This window comes from Ambystoma mexicanum, chromosome 2q, assembly GCF_040938575.1.
Source record: "Ambystoma mexicanum isolate Mex_15411 chromosome 2q, UKY_AmexF1_1, whole genome shotgun sequence".
NCBI classification, from domain to species: domain Eukaryota; kingdom Metazoa; phylum Chordata; class Amphibia; order Caudata; family Ambystomatidae; genus Ambystoma; species Ambystoma mexicanum.
In genome coordinates, this window is record NC_090924.1 from 147,174,002 (window position 1) to 147,194,247 (window position 20,246).

Below are 20,246 nucleotides of genomic sequence, written 5' to 3' on the forward strand. Positions count from 1 at the left end.
TGGAGGGTGCCCCTGGATGCTGGGGGGTGGGGGTGCAGGGAGGCATATGTTGGACATGAGTGGGGGCCTGCTGGCAGGTGCCCCACAGTGCTGGGGGGTGGGGGTGCAGAGAGACATGAGTTGGACATGAGTGGGGGCCTGCTGGCAGGTGCCCCACAGTGCTGGGGGGTGGGGGTGCAGGGAGACATGAGTGGGGGCCTGGTGGAGTGTGCCCCTGACTGCTGGGGGGTGGGGGTGCAGGGAGACATGAGTTGGACATGAGTGGGGGCCTGGTGGAGGGTGCCCCTGGATGCTGGGGGGTGGGGGTGCAGGGGGACATGAGTTGGACATGAGTGGGGGCCTGGTGGAGGGTGCCCCTGGATGCTGGGGGGTGGGGGTGCAGGGGGACATGAGTTGGACATGAGTGGGGGCCTGCTGGCAGGTGCCCTGCACTGCTGGGGGGTAGGGGTGCTGGGAGACATGAGTGGGGGCCTGGTGGAGGGTGCCCCTGACTGCTGGGGGGTGGGGGTGCTGGGAGACATGAGTGGGGGCCTGGTGGAGGGTGCCCCTAACTGCTGGGGGGTGGGGGTGCTGGGAGACATGAGTTGGACATGAGTGGGGGCCTGCTGGCAGGTGCCCCACAGTGCTGGGGGGTGGGGGTGCAGGGGTACATGAGTTGAACATGAGTGGGGGCCTGCTGGCAGGTGCCCCTGAATGCTGGGGGGTGGGGGTGCAGGGGGACATGAGTGGGGGCCTGGTGAAGGGTGCCTCTGGATGCTGGGGGTGGGGGTGCAGGGAGACATGAGTTGGACATGAGTGGGGGCCTGCTGGCAGGTGCCCTGCACTGCTGGGGGTGGGGGTGCTGGGAGACATGAGTGGGGGCCTGGTAGAGGGTGCCCCTGACTGCTGGGGGGGTAGGGGTGCTGAGAGACATGAGTGGGGGCCTGGTGGAGGGTGCCCCTGACTGCTGGGGGTGAGGGTGCTGGGAGACATGAGTTGGACATGAGTGGGGGGTCTGCTGGCAGGTGCCCCACAGTGCTGGGGGGTGGGGGTGCAGGGGGACATGAGTTGGACATGTGTGGGGGCCTGCTGGCAGGTGCCCCTGAATGCTGGGGGGTGGGGGTGCAGGGGGACAGGAGTTGGACATGAGTGGGGGCCTGCTGGCAGGTGCCCCACAGTGCTGGGGGCTGGGGGTGCAAGGGGACATGAGTTGGACATGAGTGGGGGCCTGCTGGCAGGTGCCACACAGTGCTGGGGGTGGGGGTGCAGGGGGACATGAGTTGGACATGAGTGAGGGCCTGCCGGCAGGTGCCCCTGGATTCCGGGGGGTGGGGGTGCAGGGGACATGAGTGGGGGCCTGGTGGAGGGTCCCCCTGGATGCTGGGGGGTGGGGGTGCAGGGGGACATGAGTGGGGGCCTGGTGGAGGGTGCCCCTGGATGCTGGGGGGTGGGGGTGCAGGGAGACATGAATTATACATGAATGGGGGCCTGGTGGAGGGTGCCCCTGGATGCTGGGGGGTGGGGGTGCTGGGAGACATGGGTTGGTGGGCAGTAGTGCAAGGTGACATGTGAGTTGGCTGGGGGGCATGGCCATGGTGGATGGGCTGCCTGCGGGACATGTGCAGGGGTGCAGGGTAGTCCCCTGTGATGTGGGCTGCCTGCAGGGGCCGTGGAGGGTGTAGAGGGAACACCTGGGAGGACCCACACGGCCAATTCACGTGTAGTACTCCCTGGCACCCCCGAAATACACGTAGGTTGCTGGATTCGCGTATGGAACTTCCTGCGCACCCGAAGTACACGTACCCTGCTGAAATTGCGTGTGGAACTTCACGCGCACCACGAAATACACGTACCCTGCAAATTCGCGTGTGAAACTTCCCGCGCACCTTGGAAAACACGTACCCTGCTGAAATCGCGTGTGAAACTTCACGCGCACCCCGAAATAAACGTACCAGGGACAATCGCGTGTGGAACTTCCCACGCACCCCGAAATACACTTACCCAGGCCAATCGTGTGTGGAACTTCCCGTGCACCCCGAAATACACGCACACGCTATTTTTCACACAGCGGGTGTCCGTGTTTGTCGCGTACCGCTTTGCACCTCATTTGTCCTAGAGGGCCACAGTATGGATCATTCATCATAGCTGTATATAGGTGCTTTTTGTTAGCGCACATTTTGGCGCACATTTATTTCAGGCACAGGGACGCTACCGCCTGCTTTCTTGTGGCGGACTTGTTTGGCCCTGTGCGCGTCTTTGCCCATGCGCTGGTCTGCCCTATTCGATTCCATGAATATGAGTTGTAGGCGAGCTTGTGGGCGTTCCGTGCACTTGCCTCCTGTACTTCCCCCGTGACGCCCATATTTTCACGCGTTGTTCCCCATTCCGAGTGTTACGCCCCGTGTTACGCCTACTTTTGTTATGTGCGTCGCGCTATGTGTGATTTCGCTGTGGCCCTGGCGCGCGCCATTGGATGACCTGTGCGCCGGCGTGCGCCGCGCACTTTTTCAGCGCACATCCAATATTTTTCTCGCGCACGGACTTCCATGAATCGATGTGCGCTGGTTTCCCTGCGATTTTCGCACTTGCAATGCGATTCGCACATTTTGGCACCTCTGCGCCGGAATTTTCAGCGCACATTAATTCCATGAATCGGCCTTTTAATGTCCGCGCACATCATGAGTGTCCTTAGAACAGTTTCAACTTGCCTACGAACAGTACGGACAGACATAGCATCCCGGACCCCCTCATTTTGTTTATTTACGAACATCCCAGGACACATAATGTGTTTTAAGAACACTTTGAACATGCTTGCGAACATGTGTTCTTAGAACAATTTGAAATTGCTTGCGAACAGAACGGACAGGCATACCGTCCTCAGGACACCCCCATTTTATTTATTGACGAACATCCCAGGACACAAGATGTGTTCTTAGAACAGATTCAACTTGCCTGCGAACAAAACAAACAGGCTTACCGTCCTCAGAACACACCCATTTTGTTTATTTTAGAACATTTCAGGACACCGCCAGTGTTCTTAGAACACTTTAAGCTTTCTTGCAAACAATATGGACAGGCGTAGTGTCCTCAGAACATTTTAGAATATCTGCATTGTCCGCGGCCAAATAACCACAACAGGGGGGTCTGCCACCTAAAGAAATACAACATTTAACCCATCTCTTACTCCCCCACCCTCAACACACTCTTCTAAATAGTATTTTTCAATACATTTTCACCACGCTGTCCGCGGACGTCCGCGAATACAAGATGGCGCGCATTCCTGAAAATCTGATGCGCTTCACGCTCTTCACCGTCCAATCAACGAACACGTTGCATGTCCGCAGACATGACGCAAGCCGATTGGCCAATCAGGACACTGTCCGCGGACCGAACAGGGAAGTATGTTCGCGGACCAAACATAGATATCACTAATTTTTCTGGACCTATTTTTTGCTCATTTTATAAAAAACTACTGGATGGATTTTCACCATATTTACAAATGCAAGCTTTCGGGACCAAGCCGCTGCTCCTGGTCCAAATTTGGTGAAAATCCGTCCAGCAGTTTGGGCTGTAGACGTGAGCAAAGTTTTTTCCCCATTCAGTCTATGGAAAAAATAAGTTTTGGGACCCCCCTTATAACTTTGCCCCTCCTGGACCAAACCTCACCAAACTTTGCAAAAAAAATCAGAGTGACCCATATATTTTTTTGCAAAGTTTGGTGAGGATTCGTCCAGGGAGAGCGAAGTTATAAGCCGCCCAAAAAGGGCTCTTCCTATGGAAACAGCCACTTAACCTTAACTACTGTGTGGCTGTGTAATCTGTATATATATATGAAAAAGGAAAAAGAGGAAAAATGAACCGCACTCTCCGCAGCCGATTGAAAAGCCATAGTAATGAAAAAAAAAAAAGAAACGCAGCTCGCAGCAAAATGGAGGCCTGAAAGTTATTTTAATGTGTCATATAAACAAAAAAAGCATCAATAAAAAATACAGCTGGAAGGCAGTAGAAAAAACAGAGGCAGGACGCCCGTGAGTGCGACCCACACACAACGTGTTTCACACTCAATATATCTTATGCCCCAACATGGTTCAAAGATCTTCTATGTTACCAGTGCTCTGAGAGACTATTTGTTTGCCTTTTGCTGAATATCATTCTGGTATTGGTAGTCTCTCAGTCAAGAGGGGAGGGGGGAATAATGCCACAATTGTACACTTTGTGGCTAACATAGTTCTATAAAGATGTATATATTTGAGCAGAGTATTGTTGAAATCCAGGCATGGTTGTGGGGAGGGGAAATGAGAGGGAAAGTAAGTCATGAGTATTTGCCCACGATGTGGCAACAGAAGTTGGAATCCTGGACACTGGTGTAGTTATTCTCCCCTGATTGTGGCTGCTTTTCAGGGCACAAGTAAAGGACACATGTGAGTGGGCAGTGTAACTTTCTTTGCAGAGGGCAGACACAACCCTCTGGGTTTTTTGAGGCTGGAAAGCCTGCTCAAGTATTTGGCTACCAGGATTTTACTCAAGTTGTCATGATCACAGTGCAGACGCTTACCCACAAGACCACAAGCACCTATTTTGTATTGGGATTTTGTTTTCCAGGGAATATTTCACTACAGATTGCTGGGGTTAAAAGGTGAACACATTTTATACTTTGGCAGCATATTTATTGGAACATTTCCTCTCAGGTTATTTTTCTCGTGTTCATTACTTTTTTTAAAGTTTTTTAAAGTCCAATGCAATTTTGTCTTGCACACTTTGTTCTAAGGGCAAGGTTAATTGAACTACATTTGTATATTTCACTTTAAGATAAGTGTTCACTTACTGTGCATATATTCATGGTTGCCAGCTTTCGATTTTTGGTTTGGGGGCAAACGTACCTGGTCATATGTTATTCTTGCAGCCAATCATTTTTTTCCATACTGCTTAAATGCGGTTAGTTGGAGTTGTGCAATATATCACAACAGTCACCATGAGACTGGCCATAAAACAAGGGTCTTGTAGCACGCTGCTTAAACAAAGTGTGGGATACTTGGTAAATAATGTAATCTCACTGGGTATTGCCTAAGAAAATGGTGAGTTCTGAAAGCGTCCCATCTTCTATGCATAACAATACCACTGTCAAAACAGGTCAAAATCAGTCTGTTATCGATGAAAATCTTTGAGCGATGTTCGCATTCGGTTGGATTTCGAGGTTAACCTTGCAAACCTGGGCATATGTTATTCTTACACAGAAAAAAAAACTTTTGTTCCTGATTGTTCTGAAGGGGGCACACAGGAAAACACTGATAAACACAGATTCTGAAATATTTGGGAAATACTGGAAAAACACCCCAGAAGTAAAACAAATAACACTGAAAACAGGAATCCATCCTTATTATTATACGCACGGGTATGGCAAAAAAGTAATTAAAAACGTTTTTATTAATTCTAACAGAGACAGTGAGCTCAGGGGTGAAATATCACTGGTGCTAGTGGTCTGTAGTGTTCTAAAATATACAGTGGGTGTGGCCCAAGACCATGGTCCATGGTGTAGACAAAATCTATGGATTAACAAAACACATGAAATACAATAAAAATAACTTTAGTTAATGATTAGTTAAGGTAAGACACGTATTGCAACAAAACCACTGAAATTCAATGCATTGAGGAGCTCAGTACTGGCTTAACTCAGCGCGTTCCTGTTGCAAAGCCCAAGAGGGCATATTTATTAGCAGGCCATGGCTAGTGGACTGCGAGTGTTCTAGAATATAGAGTGGGCACGACCTTCGGCTGGGCCATGTCCACTGGTCATGGACGAAGGCTATGGCTAGTGGTATGGTAGTATTCTAAAATATACACTGGCCATGGCCAAAGGTCATGGCCAATGGTGCAGAATGAATCTATGGAATAACAAAACCCTTGAATTTCAATGAAAAAACTTTAGTTAATGATCAGTTAAGGTCAGAAATGTATTGCAACAAAACACCTGAAATTCAACACATTGGTGAATTCAGGACCGGCTTAACTTGGCAGCTTCCTGTTGCAAAGCCCAAGAGACATATGTATTAGAAGAGAAGGGATTCACAATGCCAAATAAAATGGCATTATGGGGGATATCAATGGGAACCCGCCAAGTTAAGGCAGTCCTGAGTCCCCCAATGTATTAAATTGCAGGTGTTTTCTTGTGATACGTTTCTTACCTTAACTGATCATGAACTTAAGTTTTTTCATTGAATATATATATATATATATATATGCATGTTCTATGACTTGATGAAACAGGATATGTGTTCCAAAGACCTATTTAAGATCAGTCTGGGACACAGTACATTTGCAATATCTTGCATATAGCTATGACTCACTTGAAGAAATCTGCAAGAAAATGTTCTTCTGTTATTGCAACATCTACTTGTCTTCAAGAGCTGAACTGCCAGATTCCTCAACCTCTTCCAGGAACAGGGAAGATGATTACTTTGCCTGCTTGCAATACAGCATTACTCCTGTGGCCCAAAAATTACTGAAAGCCCCCAAGGTGCATGGAGAGTTCTGGATATATGGCTGCCTTGAAATAAGCGCAAGGGTCCATGTGACCATTCATGGAGCTGTTTGAAGTGGTATACCTTACGAATTTGCCTCTACAAGAGGACATTCAAGGCAATGTGCAGTATCGATATGCAGAGGTTTCTGTTAACTAGCAACTGTGCGCCATGAGCGCTGTACTTGTCTGCACATAGAAACATTAAAGGCCAAGGTAAATGTACCCAATTAGAACCAAAGATCTACTTGAAGAGTGGATTTACATTTCCAGTCAGCAACGTCAAATAAGATAATCTATATTTCAGGCGTCCATGGGCAAGTTCCAAGCTAGCAGACATAAAAAAGTCAGTTGCCCCCTGCATTGTCCTCATGCAGACAGGCAACATTTCGTACTCAACTAGAGTCTGTTATCACTCGTCAATCGAGAGTGGCGAGTGGACATTTTGAGGCCAATATGACTTCATTGCAAAAATCGTATTGAAGGCGATCTTACACTACATTGCGAAAACCATTTGCACATTCATGTTTCAATGTGTAGTAAATTTGTGCATCTCAATCATCTTCAACAACATTGTACAGTGCCTACCCATGCGAAAGGAAGTGCTCTTGACTGGATGGCTCCCTCTGTATATTTCAATGTATCCCTTAATGTGTATTTTCTCAGCTGGTCGGAACATGCCTTGATCCAAACCTCAATTTTGGGGAAGAAACTATCCATTAAAGTCTAAAGAAAAGAATTTGGATTTTAAAATGTTCTTTGAAAAATATTTCCCCTGTTATTCTCACCATACCCTTGCAGGGAAAGTGTGACCTGTATGTGAATCACATCCAATGCCACTAACAACATTTTCCACACGGTCAGTCATTATATTTGATCAATCCTCTGATGCTTCACCATCGCAGATCATAAAAAGTACTGTTTCTGCCTCAGTTGAGCAGGTATACTATCAATAAGACTTCAGTTACTGTGTTGGATGCTGGATGGGCCTGTATTTTCCAACTGCTAATAGTGCAAAACCGAGCAGCAAGAATGACCTTTGTCCTCAAAGCATGATAGCCGATCACCTCAGCCCTGGAGATAGCCACCTCAATTTTGCAACAATGTCAAAATCCTGGTTATGACCATCACAGCCTAAATAACGAATGCCACAAATAACTATGAGCTCTACTCTCCCCCTATTGACCCAAAAGTAGTCTCTGATCAGCAGGTGACAATCGAATAACCACACTCAAGTTCAAAGGATTACATCATGGAGGTAGGACGTTCCAGGTTAATGACTTTAAACACGGGAATGACTGAAAACGTTCCCTAGTTTCAAGCACACACTGAAAGTTAATATATTAAATGAAATCATCCTGACTACATTTTAAACATTTAGGGCCTCTTTACAAGTTTAGCGTTGCGGTCAAAAAGTGTGGGTAATTCCGCTACCGCCATTATTTTTGATGCTAATTGAATAACTGCCATTAATATTGCACCACCAAATTCTGGGTTTGGAGGTTAAGTGGAGGATTCATCTCCAGCAAATCCCTTGAGTCAAATACTCCACTTAAACTATACAAATCGGGGGAATTACTGTGGCAATAAGCCACGAAACGGCGTACCAATACCGCCCCAGGTAATGCCCCCGGGGCCGTAGTTACAGCACCTTGCTATGCTCAGACCTGTAGCTACGGCCCCGGGGTAATTACCACGGGCGGTATTGGCCCACCGTCAAGGGGCTTATAGCCATTAGTACCCCGACCCGATAGACTGTGGTACTAATTGCTTTTTTTCTGTTCTGAAAAAATGGCCACCGGGAAAGGGAAAACGTAGTCTGTTTTCCCTTTCCATGCGGCCATCGGGAGCGGACATGCTGGGAACACTCTGTTCCCAGCGCGTCCGCTCCTGAGAAAAGAAGAAAAAAGAAGGTAAGTGGGGTTGGGAGGGAGGGGATAGTTTGCAGGAGAGTGGGGTGGAGGAAAAAAAAACGTACCTGAGTCCCCGCCGGGGGACGAAGGCAGCCTCCAGCCATGGGGAGGCTCGGAACGGGGAGACACCACGCCCCCCCTCGCCGGGAACCAAAGGCACGTACAGCGTGCAAGGGATTCCCGGCCTGGTAATGACCCGGCGAGGGCCAATCAGAATGCATGTTGCATTCTGGTTGACCCTCGCCGGGTACTAACGTGTGGTATTGCCGCTCTCAGTAAACCTGCCAAAATCTCCATGGAGTCCTATGCAATCCAGAAATTGAGATTTACACGGCCACACCACCACTCATAATCCTGTGGTAAACACACAAGGCCCAGTGATGGTAATAGTAAACGTGTTTGCAGTAAGTCAGAATATTTACCTCTGATTTACTGCCAAACTTGTAATGCAGTTATAGTCTGCTAATCTATTAACCATAGTACTGCCCGTGACTAGCATATCCCCATGCCTGTAATGGACCCTAACAGACTTCTACTTGTAAACACTCTTTCTCATATAACAGGCACTACTATGTTGGTAAGAATACTCACTTGTGCTGGGATTTAAGCCCTGAAGCCCTGTATTTGGCAGATTTTCACTATTCCCCTTCTGAGGATGCTAATATTTGCTCTGGTTAACAGAAAAGTTGATATACCATGTATGCTACAAACAATTGTTAACCTCACTGCCTTTCCCCTTCTACTGTATTCTATAGGTGTACCAAGCTTCGGCTTCAAGTATTAGACTGAATTCCGGCTCCAAAAAAAGCTAGTCGGCGCCAACGAAATTGTTTTTTGCTAATCGCTTCCTGTTGAAGACTTTGTATTCCCATTTGGATGAAATGTAATAACTCAGAGGCAAATATGGTGCAGATTGCAAAACATTATACAACTGAATATTGACAGAGAGCATTCCTTATTAAATAGTACACTTAGGTGCATGGGTTTGTGTATTGGAGAGAAGCAGCAGTGAGGATGCGTAAGCGATCAGCATTGTTTGTTGCTATGGGAAATGCCTGAGATACTTTAAGAATTCACAGCAGATAGTGGAGATGAGAAGGGCAGTTATATGTCAGGAAGAGTAGCATTTGCCTGACTAAGAGTCCCTTCAGAGGAACCTCATGTTGGGAAAGCTCTCTAATTCAACTGTGAGCCAGTCTGCAAGAGAGAATATGGACTCTATAAGAGAGATAGAGAGCTACGCTCTATCGGTGTGATTGGTAGGAAGGATGTTTGAAAATCAAAAGACATCACAACTGACAGGATGCATCTCCTATGTCAATAAGGTGGGGGAACGGGTCAATTAAATGTCAATTTTATGATAATTTTGAGTCAATTACATGACAGGCATGCAAGTTGTGGCCAACATTTCTTAACCCACGTTTGCCTCTTGGGAGATCTTGCTCTTTGGAAAATCTCTCAATAACATTATATACCAGCCTGCACAAACAGGGAAGGTGTGCCAGATGAATTAACTTTTCTGTGTGGACAGAGAGAGAGAGATACAGAGCACTGTGTCTGCTGGTGTTTTGGCAATGGGGCTGTAGAGTGGGTGAGACATAGAAAAGGCCATGGAGCCTTGCCTTCTGTATGGTGAGAAAGAGGTCACATGGATGTGGATTGAGATTTGCTGCAATTGAGTGATGTTCAACGGGCAAGTGCCTTCTTACGGTTGTCAGGTTTGGACACATTCATTCAGATTTCTGGCTTTCCTGTGTGTGATTACCCCTGTTCCAGCCCTATCAGCCACTCTGGGAGAATCCTGGGAGAATCCTTTCTCTTATTTGACCCTTGAGGACATGTGGAAAATAGTTGGGAGATGCAGCCACTGACCTCACATGTACCCGGGGGTGGTGAGGGAGGATCCCTTAGTCCCCCTACCACACGGTGGGGGTTTAGCATTTCGGAGAAAGGGACATTGATAATGCTGCTTATTCTTCCTCATTGAAAGTACCTTTCCAAACTTCTGCCAGGATGTCTCAGCACTTTAAGACGCGAACGACATTGTCAGACATGTTGAATGAGCTGACAGGATTTGCAAATGCAAGTTATACAAAGTTAATGTTCACTGTCGTTGCAGCAAGCAAAAAGATTACCAAAAAAGATTCTGCAGAATTACGGCTCAACACTACTAGTACTTTGAACTTGTGAAGCATACCACTTTAAGAAGCAACATCTTTCTATACATTTGGCCCCTGCTTTTTGTTAAACTTTTCTTTTAGAGCTTGTATACTTTAGATACATGTAACATGTTGACAAAAATGAAAAGGAGTACATTAAACATGGGAAAACATTTAAAATGGGGTTTTAAAAAATAGTGGGTGTTCAAGTTTGGAACATGGTTTATTAAATAAAACAACTATTCAACCTACTATTCGGCTTTGGCTGAATGCTTGACAAACTTTTCGTTATTCGCCTGGATAGTAAATATGCTGTTCGCTACACCATACCATATTCCCTCCATCCCATAACCATCTCTACATATGAGCTGTGAAAAAACTTTTAGTATTTTTCCACTTTACAAAACACCAAAAAAAACCATAACCAATATAGTTGCTTTACTAGACCTCTCAGAGGTTTTCAACATGTTTGACTATGGCATTTTGCTAAACATCCTTGAAAATCGAATAAGGTTTCGGGAATCCTTGCTTGCCTGGTTTGTCTCCTTCCTCTTTGGCCATTCTCTGCTAGTTAGGGAGGGGGGTGCCATGTTTGCCCCAGTCATGTTTTCCCCAGTCTCCATACCCTTTGGCGTAATCCATGGGTTGATCTTTTCATGTGTGTTAATTAAACTTCTGATACAACTACTGCGGGGTGTGCTCACCAATTGGGGCATCTCTGTGCACGAGTACGCTGACGGCATGCAACGATGCTGGATGGTGTAATCTACGGAAGAAAGCCTTGTGCTAAAGGACTGCCTGGGGGTATTAACATTGGATGGGGAAGCATTTTCTAAATGTCACCTTCTTCAAGACCGAGTTCTACTTGTTTACTGGGTCCAACTGCAGATTGTCAATTTAACAATGGATGCAGAAGCTGTCCTTCTCAGTCTAAAGACCTATGCTTCCTGCTGGCTGAAAGTATCCCCATGGTTTTGCAAGTCCAGCGAATGGTTAAATCCTGTCATTTTCAGCTGTATTGGCACATGCAATAAAGCCCTATGCACTTCCTCTGACTTCCACCTTGATTCAGGCCCTTCTGGCGTCTAGATAGATCGCAGGAACCCAGATTTGGCTAATGTACCTGCTTCCACTATGCCCCCTCTGAAGGTGAACCCCCATCCACCCTGAAAATGCCAGGTTTGGTATGAGAGCCAGGCAGTTTTTAGCACATGACTACAGTACTTTGCCGAATCCCTTTATACACTTTAACACTCTGCATTGATTTTAAGATGGCATGCATAATTTACAAAGCAGTCCACATGCATCTCCTTTTTACCTGCTGCTCAAAATGTTTCATATCTCTTGCAGCATCAGTGTGTTACCGAGCAGGTATTCAATCTATCTAGAGGTGACAGGCAAATCTATTGCTAGGTATGGGGCCATTGTGTCTTCCTCTGTCTCCTTCTTTGATGATATTCCTGTTAATTGAACACGGATTCTTGATTTTCTGGCTTGCCACAAGAAGCTAAAAGCTGGGCTTTGCACCAAGGCTTTCCAAAACAATTGAGCTGAAGTGATTGCTGTAAGCACTTCTGCTGGTATCCGATGAGCAAGCAAATACAGTGGAAAAGGTAACACTTACTTAATATTATTTATTAATTAATATGTATTGCAACATGGCACCAAGGTGCATTGCAGCATTATACAATTAAACTGCTAGAAAATTCCCAAAAAAGACAGAAAAATCACATAAAAGAGAAGCAAATGCAGAAGAACAGGTCCTGTAGTACAACAAAGCTAAAAGAGTAATCACAACCATCAAACAATCGGTACACCAAATAAACCTGAGCAACACAAAAGTATTAAAAAAACATGTTCTCATAAGCAAGTCCTCAGGTGTTTTCAAAATTTAAGGAGATCTTGAACCTGTCAGAGACATGCTGGAATGGCTGGCAAATAAATATGTTAAGGTTAAAACCAGGTGAAATACGGTAATCTCCATGGTATGGTAATGGTGGACCTGGGGCCTGTTGAGACAAGACTTCATTGGAGAGCCTGGAATCCTGCGCTATGCATGATAAGTGTCCTAGCTGCTGAGCCAAGTAGAGGAAGGGAAGCAAATGCTCTCAAAGAGGTAATGCCGTTGAGAGGTACGAATAGAGACATTTCAGACTGGGAAAGCCACAACGGTTACGGGAGCCTGATAAACCCAAGCAAGCAGAAACCCTACCGAAGTGAAGCCTAAGCATGCCTAAAAGAGGGTCAGAGAGCTTAAGAGTGCCCAGAGAAACCCGGAGATTTGAACGGTCTAGACTCAGAAAGCCACAAGGGCTGTAGGAACCGGGAAACCCCGAACCGACAGACGCTCTATCAAAAGCGAGATAAACTGAGCCTGCCAGAGAGCCAGAGGACTTTGGGAAATCCAAGAGCCACGAAATATAATGAACCGGGCTGGAGAGAGAGAACCTGGGGGATTCCCATGTTTAAGTATAAAACAAGAACACTGGACAGAACCAAGTTGAAATTGGTGGAATTTTATTAGGAAAACCTTTTCTTCCTGGAGAGAGAGAGAGAATTAGAAAGAACTGAGATTTGGCATTCAGGGCCCACAGAGAGATTGAGAACTGTGTTTTGCGACATTGATTGATTTTTTTGATCTATGGAAAAGAGATCCAAGCGATTGGGCCAGGCATAAACCAAGGACAGAGGCTATTGCTCTGGCCTCCTTCTTTTTGTTTAGTGTTTCTAAGTGCTAAGGCCGGTTAGCTGAATAGGATTAGGACTCAGGTCTATTTCTTTGGGCTTTGACGATCACCCTTATTTTTATTTGGTTAGGCAGGAAACTTCTCTCATAGCAGTAAGGGTAGATAGGCATTTTCTTTTTATTTGAATAAAACATCCAGTCAACATAGCACATTGCAGCCACACTACCTATGAGTACTGTGCTTAATGCACACAAAACCATTTACATTGACAAAAATAGATTTTGTACTACTAGCTTTTCAGTTCAATTTTTTCTCATTCCTAAAGTAGTTTCCCATGGCTGTTGCCCCTAATTGCCTGCCACCAATATCAGACTAATTTGTGCACTTTCCGACCCTTACTGAACCACTCAATTGTTCAACTGTAAGTTGAGTTTACACATAAATGTGAGTAATGCATCTAAGAAATTTCTTGAACACACATAAAAAGTACAACTGTTTGTATTTTCATTAATATATGTATTATCTTTATGTAGCCCTCCCTGTCACTACAGCTGAACATCTTTGGTTTCAGAATAATGGCAAGATGGTTAACATAATTGTACACCTTCATGCCTACATTTCACGCTTCCAGGTTAGGCTAGGCAACATTTGAAGCTCAGATTATGTATTTTTTCTTTTTTGCAAATTTATTGAGTGCTGGCATAGCTTCCGGAAGCAATAGAGTACATCTATAGGGACAGTAGGCAAATATTAGATGTTTACAGGCTGGACTAGTGCCAGGAACATAGCATTTATTACCAGCACACAATTTTAGATAGCAGGGAATTGTTAAGATTTTAAGTACTAAAGTACATGGAAAAGTGCTGAAAGGGGATGTGGGGGTTGAACTCGGGTGGTGTTTAAATGCCATCTTCAGTAAGGATACTATCTAAAATGGTATGCAGGTAATAAGTTTTCACACGTCTGCATGTAGTTATTGGCACATCATAACATTAAAAAAATACGACCTATCGTAGAAGTTCCATGTAAAACATTATTAAACGTGTCCAAAGGTTCGGCAACCCCAACGGGGGCACAGTTAAAATCCCCTGCAAGAATGACATTTCCATCAACGTTATTACCGCAACAGTCGAACAGAATATTGTTTAAAGTCCACAGGAGGTTTTCTCATTCAGAAGTACTTAGATTAAAATAGATATTAATATTAAGAAGGTTGTGCAACCAGTCCGTATCAGAACTCGTGATAACTAAGGCAAAAAGCACAGGAATGTAATGATGCAAAACTTGAATAAAGATAGGAAGGGGCTGCTGATAGCTATCAGCAGGCCTCAGATAGCTCTACATTTTAGGGCCCTTCTGAGCTGGTTGCAGTAAGGTAGAATAACTGTCAATGTAACAGTATACCCTAAGCCCAACCTCTTGTAAGAGAATAATATAGTAATCTCTCAAATGGATTGCTCGCGTGTCCGTCCTCTGTCAGCGGAGATGATATTTTCAGCTGGAGTTGTATGTTGTCTGGTTGTCTGCATGATGGTGGATGCAGATTCTGTGGCTGGTCTGAAGGTGTCCCACGGGCTCAAGGAAGAGGTTGAAGATCACAGGTGTAATGTTGGATCGCTGTGGAACTCCACAGTTGATGGGTAGCGGTGGTGATCTGCCAGTATCCATATGGAAAGACTAATGACCTTCATAAAGGTAGTAAGTGAAGCGGTTGTGTAGCATGTTGGTGAGGGCTTGATGGCCTTCTCCATCAAAGGCTGGAAACTGGTTGATAAGTTCCAGGAGGCAGCAGGGATGTCCGTTGCAAAGAATGATGAGTGTATCCTATACCTCTTGGATTGTGGCTGTTTCCATGCTGCATTTGGGTCTGAGGTCTCATTGATAGGACTGCTGTAGGCTGTTTTGCATTGATGTGTGCTTTAAGTTGTATGGATAACGTTTTTTGGGGTTTGGGGTAATCTTACCTTGTCCAATGGTAAAGTGGCTCTTCTCCCAGCGGCGTCTCTCTGTTGCACTTCTAACCCTTGATTTCCTCTTGCTCTGCTCCTCCTGCCATCTCATCAGAATCTGTGAGTCTGGATCCAGCTGATTAGCCATCCCTTTTCCCTCTCCCCTGCCCTCGTGTCCATTGTTTTTTTTATTTCTTTCCCTTTCTCCACTGGCTTATTTCAGGTTTCAGTGCCTGTTACTGGACTGGTTCACAGTGCTGTCACTGCTGTGTCATGTAGTGGAGTCCTTTCTCCCCAGCTTGCCCTGTCTCATGCTTTGTCCCTTCACAAGGAAAATGCCCATGGCTCATGCTTTTTTAATATTTTTCCACAGTTGGCCCTTGAGTGAATGTCATGTAGGTAGGCTGAAAGGGGGAGGTAGTGAGACTCTTTCACCACTGACTTGTACTGTCTGTCACCAAGCCATATCTAGAGAATGTGCATGCATTGAAAGTCGAAGTCATTACTCTCAGTATGGGTTATAAAGCTTAAATATTGATCCATCATCAATAGAAGTCTGATTGATGATTATTAGTGATAGCGGAGTCTGGTGATGGGCAGCCAGTCCTTAAATGCAGTAGTATTTAAACAGATTCCTAGCGTCTGGTTGGCAGTCGAGTGTCTGGAGGGTGGGATGTATCAGCCGTCATGCCGTCTGACATTGATGATTCCCAACAATGCCTGCCAATAGGAGCACTTGGTGGTAGCCAGGTGTGTAGTTGGTGGGGATATGTAAATGCTTGTTTTGACTGGAATGGGTCACTGAACAATACGTTCTGAAGGGAAAACAGGAGCCTTGGTAATGCTCTGGGATTGGGGATGTGTTACTGTTGAGAAGGATTGAGGGTGGGGGTCCATGAGAGGCAGTGAGAAAGGGCGGGTCAGGGATGGTAGGAAACCTGACAAGATTGATGAGGGTTAGGAAGTCTATATAATGTGTGACCTTTAACACAGGGTAAAAGGATGGATTTAGTTCGGTGGACGGCCTTGACAAGTTGAATTAAGCCAACAGTCAATTTGACTTTCCAGTCCTCTGGGGCCTGTTCAAGTGCTGAGAAGATAGGTGCTTGCAGGGGAAATATTGTGAGGAGTGTGTTCTAATCACTTATGGGGTATATAAAAACAGATTTGCAGTGTTTTCTTGAAAGTGCAAAGTGTTGTTCAGTGTGATAGTTATTTGTCTGGGAGTGTGACCTCAGCTGCAGCCAGACATGTGACTTACTTGGAGCCATCTTGTTGTGTGATGGCGGGTCGCATAAGTCATCCAGAGGAGGACACAAAGCTAAACATAGGTATGTAAGGTGCAAATGTGGTCTGAAGGAACTTAGGCTCATCCTTGTTGACTGGCTGGTGGAGGATGTACAAGACTTTTAATGTGTCTTGGTAGCTGATGGTGAGCCAGCGTAGGATGTGCAGTGGCATTATAATATGGTACCTGCCTATCAAGTGCAGAAAGATCATGGCAGCAGTATTCTGAACCCATTGGAGTCTGTCAAGAAGATACGCTATAGAACTGAGGTAAATAAAGTCCATTGCCACAGTGCAAACGAAAATAGTAATTAGCTTATGGCCAATTAGATTATGGCCATTAGCTTGGTTACTCTTTGTAGGAATAACAAGAAAGTGAAGATGTGTTGCAGTATTCTGAGATGGTAGCACAAAGTTGTGATCACTGCCTTGGTTTGCAGAGCCTATGAGAGCTCTGAGTTCATCATCATCCCTAGATTATTTAATGTTTCAGAGGGTTGATTGAGGGGAGACTAGGTGGGATGGCCTGGGTTGAAAGGGAGGCGAGTTTTGATCACCCTGTGATCAACAGACTGCAGGCAGGATGCCAGGTCAGAAGGTGGGGTCTGGAATTTTGCTAATCCTGAGCATGATTTGCATGTCATCATTCATCAGCATACTTGCAGCAGGTCAGTCTGGCACTGTGCTCAGATGGATCTGAAAGATCAACAGTGAGAGAAAAGGACTGTGTGGGCTGTGACCACTGGGCAAGGATGTGATTAATAAGGAGGGAGGTATACTATTTGTGATCTGTCTGTCACAAAGGAACTGATACAGTTGAGGGCTGAGTCTCTGATTCCTAGATGGTTGAGCCAGGGTCTAGGGGGTTTTGCATGAATTACTGTATCAAAGCCGGCAGATAGGTCAAGAAGAAAAAGGGTGTCCCCTCCTTCACCATCAGCCTGGTTCTTCAGATTATTAAGATGGAGATGAAGGCCAACTCCACCGCACTGTAGGGTCGGAACCGTGCCTTGCTATGTTCAGAAGGTCACTCTCCTCAAAGTGATGCAGGAGTTGTCGTAGGCTGCATGATCTGACAGTTTTGCAGTGAAGTGGCTTTTGGCAATGGCTTGTAGTTTTTGGGGTTCATGGGATTTAGGCTCGGCTTCTTGTGGAGCACTATAACAATGGAGACTTTGAACTCTGGGGGAACATCTGGAGGCATAATGAGGAGTTGAGAATGAAGCGAGCAGTCTCTGTGGCAGGGGTGGACATGATGGCTTCCTTGAATTCTGACATGGGTAGGGGTCTGCAAGTGACCCTCCTTTCCTGCTTTCGGCCACTAGTGGCAAAGTTAAGTGGCAAGGTAAACTCTATAAGCTATGGCTGAGTTTAGGAATAGTGCATGGCACTACTTATGCTCATGGCTGTCATAACCCAATTTATTGCACAGGTGTTAGCTCCTCTGAATCAGCTCTGCTGTGGAAGGTGATGTGCATTCTGGTCAGCCGGGTGTAGAGTCCCAAATGGCAGGACGGTAACACCCTCCACCCGAGACACCCGCACAGCAGGCAGCTGTTCTGGGCACAGGCATCAGAGGAACACACTCATTGAAAAGAAGTAACCTCACACCAGGGTGCTGCATTTCTAAAGGCCTTTGTTCTAAATGAGAAGGGAAGGGGCAGGATTATAATAGGCAGGAGTGCTTAGGTCAATGGAAGGAGACTTCCGCCATTTTCTCTCTCTCTACTTCTGCCTGCGCAAAGCACTTTGGGTGTGACATCAGAAGGGTAAAGTTCACTCCATTCAAGAGCAGGGATTGAACCACCAAGGCAAGCTAACTTTAGGCCAATCACCTGAGGCCCTGTGCCTTTAAAAGAAGGGGTCTTCCACAGCTTTAGCAGAATCTCTCTGATCCTTTAAGGCCACAGATTCTCTCTGAAGAACTCACTGTACTTCCATTAGGAAAGTAGCACTTTCCAAAGCCCTCAGCCTGAGGTGAAGAATGAGCCATCCAAGGCAGGACGAAGATCTGTCCCCTATCTGCCCCCAAGGCACATCGGGACCAATCAGGTGACTCCATATTCATTGCACCCTAGACAAAAGGGAACATCATAGAGCTGGCATTTGTGCTCCTCTGCCACTTCGAACTTGCTTCCACTTCAAGCCAGCTCGACACTGCATTGTGCCCTAGCCAATTTGTCACCCGCTATGCTCAAAGTGACTGCTCGATGCCGGAACCCGATCAGAATAACTAGAGAGTCACTTCCCGACTCTAACCAGGGATTACAACCATGGCTCACCCCAGCTAGCCTTTGAACGGCCGCCTCATCAACCTGCACATCGACGCGCCCAAGATCACCACTTCAACTCGCTGAATCAAACTGCTGGAGTGTCACTCAATGACCCCTTCCAGCCTTGGTCTGGTCAATGCGCCCTTGAGAGCCACCCTTCATCCCTACCTGACGCCTGTTTTCTGCTTGCGCCTACACGATCCAACGTGAGCGAAATGAGCTGATCTGCTTGCGTAATCGTTCAGCACCGGGTCTGACTCCATCAGCCCATCAAGAATTGAATGCAGGTATGGCTGGCCCTGAACAGCCCCCTCGGTCCACATTAACCCTAGAGACTGGTAAGGTCACAATTGCTCTTGTTTTCACCAACAAGATATCCTTTTTGCGGCTAGTTATTTACCCACCACCACTGGAACCATGCTCAGAGTGTTACTTTCTTCAGTCTGTCGCATCTTCTCTGTTCTTCCTTTGTGGTGGGTTTTTGTACAGTATTTTCTATTTGCTCTATTGCAGATAGTGTGTTGAATCAAAGTGTTTATGTTTTTAGAACCTTGATTGGACATTCCCTCTATTGTGGACTGTGATATTGTGTTGTTTGGATTCACCTTCAGACCCCTATTAAGAGCATAGCCTTCTCTCGGCCCACGTTACCACAAAAGGCAAAGGAGGTATATCTCTTAGCTGTCCCTGTTTTCCCTTTATGACTGTGTTGGGTTTTGATTTGTAGATGTGTGAGTGCTGAGTGGGCCATTTTACCCCTGCTCATCTTTGTACTTTTGCAGAGCACAATTCAATTCGTCACATAACTGCTGGAGCTTAAATAATTTCCTGGCTGTGTGTCTTGGAGAATGGGGAGTGGAGGTAAGGGGGGTGGGGGGCCTTGTGATCAAGAGGGCAGAAAAGGTTGGGACATTGGGATCTGGACAGATAACTTCCGTTTTGTACAAGTTGGGCATCAGTGAGTGGAGTGCCATGCATTAATGGATAGCAGAAAAACAGTTGGGGATTCGAGTGAATAGCTCCTCACTGAAGAAGGATTAAAAGGTGTGGGGCACATGACTCAAGAAATGGTGGGATAAGTCAAAGGAGGAAATTAGTTAGGGGGTGGTTTAGATTTTGTAGATTTTGAAGAGAAGGGGCCAAAGACTGATCCACTGGGTGGAAGGAAGTGGCAGATATGTTGTGGATGTCCCATGAGATGAAGAAGGAGCAGTCAGACAAGTAGGAGGCAATCTGGGAAGCTGAGGTATGAGAGTGTAGGCAAGAAATAAGGCAGGTAGTCGATGTACATGGCAGAAGAGTGGTCCATGAGAATGAGGGTGGTGTAGCAGTGATGCATTGGGTGTACCCAGAACCCCTGTGGTGTAGGGGCCCGGGTGGGAGGTGTAGGGGCCCGGGTGGGGGTGGGAGGGGCCTCACAGCACTCCTACTTTAATAGGTAATTATTTATTTCTAAAGTTAGAGTGATGAGCAGCAGTTGCG